General features: G+C 45.5%; 2 non-coding genes across 2 annotated transcripts; both read right to left on the bottom strand.

The window, feature by feature from the left end:
- Positions 1–1,931: 1,931 nt before the first annotated feature.
- Positions 1,932–2,003, bottom strand: trnap-agg (transfer RNA proline (anticodon AGG)). The gene has a single exon. It is a non-coding gene; the product is annotated as a tRNA-Pro (tRNA).
- Positions 2,004–2,380: 377 nt separating this feature from the next.
- On the bottom strand, positions 2,381–2,452 carry trnap-agg (transfer RNA proline (anticodon AGG)). The gene has a single exon. It is a non-coding gene; the product is annotated as a tRNA-Pro (tRNA).
- Between the last annotated feature and the right edge of the window lie 5,517 nt (positions 2,453–7,969).

Raw genomic sequence — 7,969 nt, 5'->3', positions numbered from 1 at the left:
GTGCTTCAATAACTAATAATCAGAGTCTATGCTTCAAGAATTGCATCCTTGACATTGAGCTGTGCATTTGAACTGATCACCGATGAAGAGTGGGGATTCATTTGAAGTTCATGTTCATCTGTATGTTCCCCTCGCCGAGTCACATCTGCATGTGCCCGCGGGCCGATGTCTTAACAGGCCTGCTTTAGCGTCGTGAGAGCTGACATACCTCTTGGGAAAAAAGTTGGAGCTCCATCAGGTTAATGGGACGGGTTGTTGGCACCACTGCTGAAGTATTGCTTTGTCATGCCGACATGAGAGCGCTCACTAATCCAGGCCCTGTGGGAAGTGCCATAACAAGGTGACAGTCTCTGCCAGGGAGACAGACAGGCAGGCAGGCAGCACAGGCTGATGGCTGTTGTGCGTAGAAAAAACAGATCACTGCATGTCTGAGAGCCGGTTTCCTTGAGTCAGCTCCTGTGGAATGTGAGGCAACGGATTCTCTATCTGCATTAATAATGACTCAGAGCTGAAACTTCTCTGGAAGTACTTTCAGTGCAGCAGAATCTACCAGTGGACTGAAATTGACTGGATTCCAAATGGGTGGATGGACTGAGATGTTTCATCCCGCTGCATGTGACCTCGGGGACCGTACTTTTTTTTGCCTTACTAGAATAAAGCGTCATTGAACATCCACTCATGATTTTTTTTTTCAGGCAAATTGATGGACTTTAAGTCTTATTTGTCACACAAACAAATGAGGTTATTCTGTATTGTAAGTTGATCTATATTACTTTCCTTTTTCCTTATCTTTAATGTTAACAAGAGAAAATGGTTGAGAAGCACTGCAATAGCAGAATATTTATTTTAAAGCTTTTCAGATTTTCTGTTATGGAGGCAGGTTATGCAGCTGTAATGGTAGTAATGGTACATATGAGTAGAAAGAAGAATGAAAATGGCGAGATAACATTAGGGCTGTGCCGTAGTGTGATACCAGGACGCTGGCTGTATGTTGCGTGAATTGGTGAGGGGGGACACCGACACGAGCAGGTCTCCTGCAGATCAACCAGAAAAACAGGGGGAGCCTGACGACAGTAGTGGAACAGAGCGTCCACTGTGGTGAAGAAGGGAAAGAAGAAACCAAAGTCATCCTTAGATCCTTTTTGTAACCGCTGTAACAAATGAAGGGGCTCGTCCGGGATTTGAACCCGGGACCTCTCGCACCCGAAGCGAGAATCATAACCCTACACCAACGAGCCACCGAAACCACATCTATCGACTAGAAAGGAAGCCTTCGGCGTTGCATGTTCATCCATTGGCAGCACGACGCCTGAAAAAAAGACAGAGGTTGGGGTTCAGGTGAGCGAGGGGGTGGATTCATTCTATAGTTCATAATGTGTCAAATAGCGCTAAAAAGCATTTTATTTTTGTTAAGTCAGGGTGACTTTCAGTGGCATCACTAAGCCTTTGGCGTCAGGATAGGAAGCAAAAGTCCACTTTCCCAAGGTCACTATGTGACGGCATGGGAGTGAGGATGGGTTGGAACACTTATTTCATATGGACAGGTTGAAAGTTCAAACATAGAGGTGGAATAAACTGACCTTTAACCATTCACGAGTGAGGTGCAGAAGAATCCAAAGTGACTGAAAATCTTTCTTCTAAGTAACAAATTCTGGGGCTCGTCCGGGATTTGAACCCAAGACCTCTCGTACCCAAAGCAAGAATCATACCCCTAGAACTTAATATGAATAGACAGAAGACTGAAAATGTTGAGATCACATCAGGGCTCTGCTGTATCTGATACCAGCACACTGGCTGTTCGGAGCGTTGGCGAGGGGGAACACCGACACGTGCCAACAGCAGGTATCCTGCAGATCAACCAGAAAAGTAAGTGTAGTCTCTATTGCGTGAGTGAGGAACACATGTTCTTGGCAGCAGCTTAAGAAAGGAAGGGGCTCGTCCGGGATTTGAACCCGGGACCTCTCGCACCCTAAGCGAGAATCATACCCCTAGACCAACGAGCCACATAAACTACCTTAACTGTCTAAAAAGGCAGCCTTCGGAGTTGCATATTCACCCACTGGCAGCACGACGCGTGAAAAAAAGACAGAGGTTGGGGTGAGGGTGAGCGATGGGGTGGATTCATTCTCTAGTTCATAATGTGTCAAATAGTGCTTAAATGCATTTCATTTTTATTTAGTCAGGGTGACTTTCAGTGGCATCACTAAGCCTTTGGCGTCAGTATAGGAAGCAAAAGTCCACTTTCCCAAGGTCACTATATGACGACATGGGAGTGAGGATGGGTTGGAACACTTATTTCACATGGACAGGGGAAAAACAGGGGAAGCTTCTATTGCAGAGTGAGGAACACATGTTCTTGGCAGCAGCTTAAGAAAGGAAGGGGCTCGTCCGGGATTTGAACCCAGGACCTCTCGCACCCTAAGCGAGAATCATACCCCTAGACCAACGAGCCATGTTAACTACCTTAACTGTCTAAAAAGGCAGCCTTCGGAGTTGCATATTCACCCATTGGCAGCACGACACATGAAAAAAAGACAGAGGTTGGGGTTCAGGTGAGCGAGGGGAAGGATTCATTCTATAGTTCATAATGTGTCAAATAGCGCTTAAAAGCATTTCATTTTTATTTAGTCAGGGTGACTTTCAGTAGCATCACTAAGCCTTTGGCGTCAGTATAGGAAGCAAAAGTCCACTTTCCCAAGGTCACTATGTGACGGCATGAGAGTGAGGATGGGTTGGAACACTTATTTAATTTATTTACTATGCCATGGTTAGAAAGTTTGGAGAGCTTCTGTGGAAGTTTTTGCTGTCAATTTCTTCCATATTTTTCTGTGGAACCACCTTCCTAATGAGACACACTCATGGTTTATATGATGACAGATATCATTGTGATCTGTGGCGAGAGCAGGGAGCAAGTGGGAAAGTGTCCAAATGGGTGGTGAGGCCAGCAACATTGTTTGGTCTGGAAACAGTGGCACTGAGGAAAAGACAGGAAGCAGAGCTGGAGGGAGCAGAGATGAAGATGCTGAGCTTCTCTCTGGGAGTGAGCAGGATGGTGATAGGATCAGAGGGACAGCACATGTGCTCAGGTGTTTAGGAGACCAAGTCAGAGAGGCTGGATGGAGATGGTTTGGACATGTACAGAGGAGAGAGAGAGAGCCAGTACACTGGTAGATGAAGATGTTGAGATGTTGGAACTGCCAGGCAGAAGGTGGAGAGGAAGGCCACAGAGGAGATGGATGGAGGTGGTGAAGGAGGACATGAGGTTTGAGAGGAGAGGAAGCAGAGGACAGGGGGAGATGGAGGAAGGTGATCTGAAGGGAGGAGCCCAAAGAGACAGAAGATGTGTTAAAACAACTTCCCTCTCTTGTTGATTCTGACTGTGGACAATATTCCGAAGTTGATAACTTTCTGTTACCTTCTGATGTCATCATCAGCCACACCTCCTCCGTCAATATGGATTATTCTGAACTGTAAATGAAACTCATTTACTGCTGACGTGGTGCAGCAGGAAATCCAGCAGATTTGGTCTGAATGAGGAATCGGAGCTGCTGGACGTGGGCCATGCTGGGCAGTGGAAATTGATTTCTGGCTTGGTCAGCAGGCATTTGGCTCTGGTCATGTGCACGGATCACTGGGGCTCAATGACCAGAAACCCGACTGGATCAAGGCAAGACTTTGAAATGAGGCCGGAAATGAGTTTTTTTGTTTTCTGTGTTGGGGTGAATAAAGTTCAGAATTTCCATATAGATGACTTGATTTCTTCCTATAGCTTCCTTGTTTAACTGGCTGATCAAATAAACGCTACTTTAGATTAAAATCAACGGATCAACTGGTGGAGCCAGTTCAGAGTCCAACTCAAGTCAGGTCCAAGGGCTCCAGTTGATCTCTCCATGAAGGGAAGGCCACAGCCAGCAAGCACTTCAATGGACTGCTGAACTAAATGATGGACAGCTGGTGTTTATTTAGACCACAAATACATGGCAGACAAAGTAAACCACTCTAGGAGATGCATGATATGTTTACGTCTATCTGTCATCTACCTCACTTACCGTCCTGTACCTACCTCACTTCTATGCAATATTTACCTCATACTGTGCAATATTTACCTCACCTACCTGCGCAATACTATCAAACATACTGTGCAAGACGGTTTTTATTTTTATGGTATTTTTATCTCCTTCACATCTTTTTATCTCTCCTGCACTTGCATTGCATGTTATAAGTACTTTGTGTTTTGCGCGAGTCAATGGTTCTCAAGCATTTCATTGCATCGCAGACCCAGTGTTGAAAGTGCATGTGACAAATAAGCACATCTTGAATCATATGAGCAGATCTACGTTCGACACTCCTTCCTCCTCTGATGCTCACCTTTTCTATCCGAGTCCATCGCCAGTGTGACCCTCTTAACGCAACCCAGCATGCACCTAATGCTGCTTAAGATTTAGCCTCTTTAGGCAAACGAAGGAATAACCTTTCTCCATCATATAAATGTCTGTCTGTCCCTTCATCCATAAATAAGCATTGATTTTTGCATCCACGTGTTTTGTTGCTTTAATATAAGCAAAAGCGACAGCTTGGTCAGAATCAATAAAACACCTGAATTGCAAATGCAAGACTTTTTCCGTCCCCTTCAGCGTTGCTCGGCATATCCTCTGTCATACTTCCAGGCTGCGATCTCAGGGAAAAACTGCATAACTTTGCAAGATCTCTCTGCGCTTCCCACTCTGGACGGATTGAGGGCAGCAGCCGTAAGACGCAGCAAAGCCATACTGTCAGCTGTTGTTTCATTTGTGAGGAGACATTTGACCACCTGAATCTTCTACTCTCAAATTGCTTTTTTTTTTCTTCTTCAACTTCGAGCTCAGTCTAATACTTAGTCTCAGCATCTCCACTTGATGTCACCTAGAATCCTCAGAACTTTTCTTCACATGTGAACATGAACATGCTATTAGTGTGTTGCCCTCACAGTCCTAAATGAAGTGTGAATTATTGTGGAAGTCATGCAAACTTGTTCCAAGATGCCAGATAAATATCAACAAAACACCATATTGTTCCCCTGGTGACGGAACATTTGGGCATGCTCCAAGAGAGACGCAACGGCCATGGGAACTTACGGCTACTGTAACAGTAACAACAGCAACAGTATTACAGGGTTGGCGAAAACAGTGTCTTAAGCAGCAGCTGAGGAACTTGGGACATGCAGGGAAAACAACATTTGAAGCTCTTTAAAAGATGTGAGGAGTTGATGTTTCCAGTTCAGAACGTTGCCCAGTTTGTTTCATGAGTCAGTCTCCATGCTGGAGCCTGTTTTCCAGACTAGTTTACAAGTGATCCTAATGAATTTTTTAGCTTTTCTACGGTGCAGACAGCACCACTGCACCCGCTGCTTATGAATGAACAAAATCTGTTTTCCTTCTTTAATTCAGTGGGTGCGGCTAATATTCTGGTGCGCTCTGTAGTCTGGAAATTACGGTACTATTGTCACCAATTCAGTTGAAGTCTAAACTGTCCTCTCTGATTCGTTGATTCTGTATCGCTACTTTATTCAATGATTTATTCCATGATTTTTTTTAGAAACTGTGCCGCCACAGATTCAATATATTCTGTCAGAAGCCCGGAGGAAAAACCCCAATGTACATGCTCCGATCCAGCATCAACCGCAAGGCCAAGCCCCAGCTGACTCTTTGCTTCTCGTTCTTCCAGCAGAATCCATCCAGTCATGAGCAGATCTTTTCTGGAGCCTGAACTGTGTGTGAGTCCACTCAGGCTCCCTCTTTACCAGTGAGGTGACATTCCAAGTGCTGAGAGCGAGAGCTCGGGAATCAGCAGTCGGCATGGTACCCACCCAACATCAGGCCTTGAACCCACAACAGCAGTTTATAGTGCACCACCAGGAATAGATCACTAAAAACAAGAGGACACAATAAAATAGTTTGAAAGTATTCTTCAGAGTTTTTAACATGTTTTCTGCAGCATATAGGAAGCGCTCACACAGTGGGATCTTTTTTTTTTTTTTTTTTGGAGTGGAGAAGGACGTATGCGCATATCAATAGAGAAATTGTCAGGGGACTGACTTCGAAAGGATTGAATTTTTCAAGATGCCGAAGTAGAAAAACACCACCCAGGCAGGGCTGGCTAATTGTTCTGACTTGAACACTCACTGGCTCCTGTGGGACCAGTGGCCCAAACTGATTACCATCAGGAGTGACAGAAAAAGCCGCGAGAGTTGGGGACATGGTCACTCAACATCTCAGCTTTCCCTCTAGCCATTGCTGTATAGCATTACAAAGTGAAGTCATGTTCACCTGTGATGGTGCCTTTTTGCCGCCAAGGGCAACACTGCGATCTTAAGACTGGGAGGCTGGAATAAAGAGTCCTGGTGCCTTGGAGGAGTGAGCTGGGGGAGAGAGATGAAAACAGATACCATATTGATTAGGAGAGGGGTGAATACCAAACGCCATGTCACAGTCCTTCATTATCTTTTCATGGAGAGGAGACAGAAAGGGACATGAGCTCCAAAGGGAGTCACACGAAACAGCGGCTTTCATGTGAAGGTTAGCAGACGGGACTTCACACATCCTTAAGAAAGAGTTCAGTTCAATGAACCAGGTCTGAATTACATGAGCCTTTTGTTTCCAAACAGGCAGAGGTTAATGACTGGTAATCTTCTGGGAATCTTAGTAAAGTGAACGCTGTCGTTGACACCTGAGAGAGAAGGTACCATCATTCTTGGCTCTGGACTCATTTTTACTGCAGTAAAAATGTACTACATTTTGTTCAGCAACCGACATGTACTATTGGGAAATGGACTGGTTTGAGACACAAGGTAAAATGTGAAGTACCGCACCAGTTCACAGCTGGCCAGTGTCAACCAACCCATCCTCGCTCCCATGGCGTCATGTCTTGACGTTGGGAAAGTGGACTTTTGCGTTCTATAGTGACACCAAAGGCAGCCTTCAGCTTCGCGTCTTGACCCATTGAGTAAAAACATTTTCCCTCCAAAGCAGGGTGTGTGGGACGCACCTCATCTAACCCCAATCGGCGTCTTTATTTTACATGACACGCTGCGAACGGCGTCAGGATATACCACGAAACATATGCTTCAATCGGAAGCCTAACGCTGAAGGCTGAAGTCCACTGAAGTCCAGGAGCTACAATGGTAGCTTCATCATCAAATCAAAGTACCAGATGACGTTGATGCCACCGAAATGAATGACTCGAGCGATGTGCCTAGTAGCAGTGATGCATGATGAAACAGTGTTGCAGGGTTGATGAAACCGTGTCCTAATATTCAGAGGCCTCTAGGTGGCGCTCTTGGTTGAGAAAAGATGTGAGGTTTCACTGAATTGGCTGTTCAAGTCCAAGAGAGTGCCATCTGGTGGCCTTTTTAAAACACTGTTTCATGAAACCTCAACAACCCTTCACTCATAAAAGCTGCTCTGGTGCAGGAGGATTTCGAAAAGAGGAGGATTTGTGGACCTTGTGGCGTCTTTCAAAGGGGCTCGTCCGGGATTTGAACCTGGGACCTCTCACAGCCAAAACAGAAACCATGCATCTAGTCCAATGTGCCCGGAGTGTCACGTCACCTCATCTACCCACCACCACCCTGCAGCAAGCAGAAGCTGCACAAGAACCTGATGTCCTCAGAAATATGGACATGGGGCGCCTTCAAAACAGTTGCAAAAAGACAGTTAAAGTACCTAACCACTCCCTCGTTTTGGGAGTTTTTTCCTTGCTCCTGATGATGGTTTGTCACCTCGTGCCTGAGGGTAAGCTGGTACATGTCACCTCAGTACTGTCATAACTGCAGCAGCACGGAGATGTTTTTTGGGGGGTGAAATGATCCTCACACGACTTCAAATTAACACCCCGACACATATCAAATTGCATTTGAGCGGAACGGACGAGAGTTTCTTCCTGAGGAATTTAAGCTAGACTTGAAGAAATGAAGCATCTGTGGAGGATGGTA

Source organism: Synchiropus splendidus, chromosome 7 (assembly GCF_027744825.2).
Source record: "Synchiropus splendidus isolate RoL2022-P1 chromosome 7, RoL_Sspl_1.0, whole genome shotgun sequence".
In the NCBI taxonomy this organism is placed as follows: domain Eukaryota; kingdom Metazoa; phylum Chordata; class Actinopteri; order Syngnathiformes; family Callionymidae; genus Synchiropus; species Synchiropus splendidus.
This window is presented reverse-complemented; position numbering and strand designations above follow the sequence as displayed.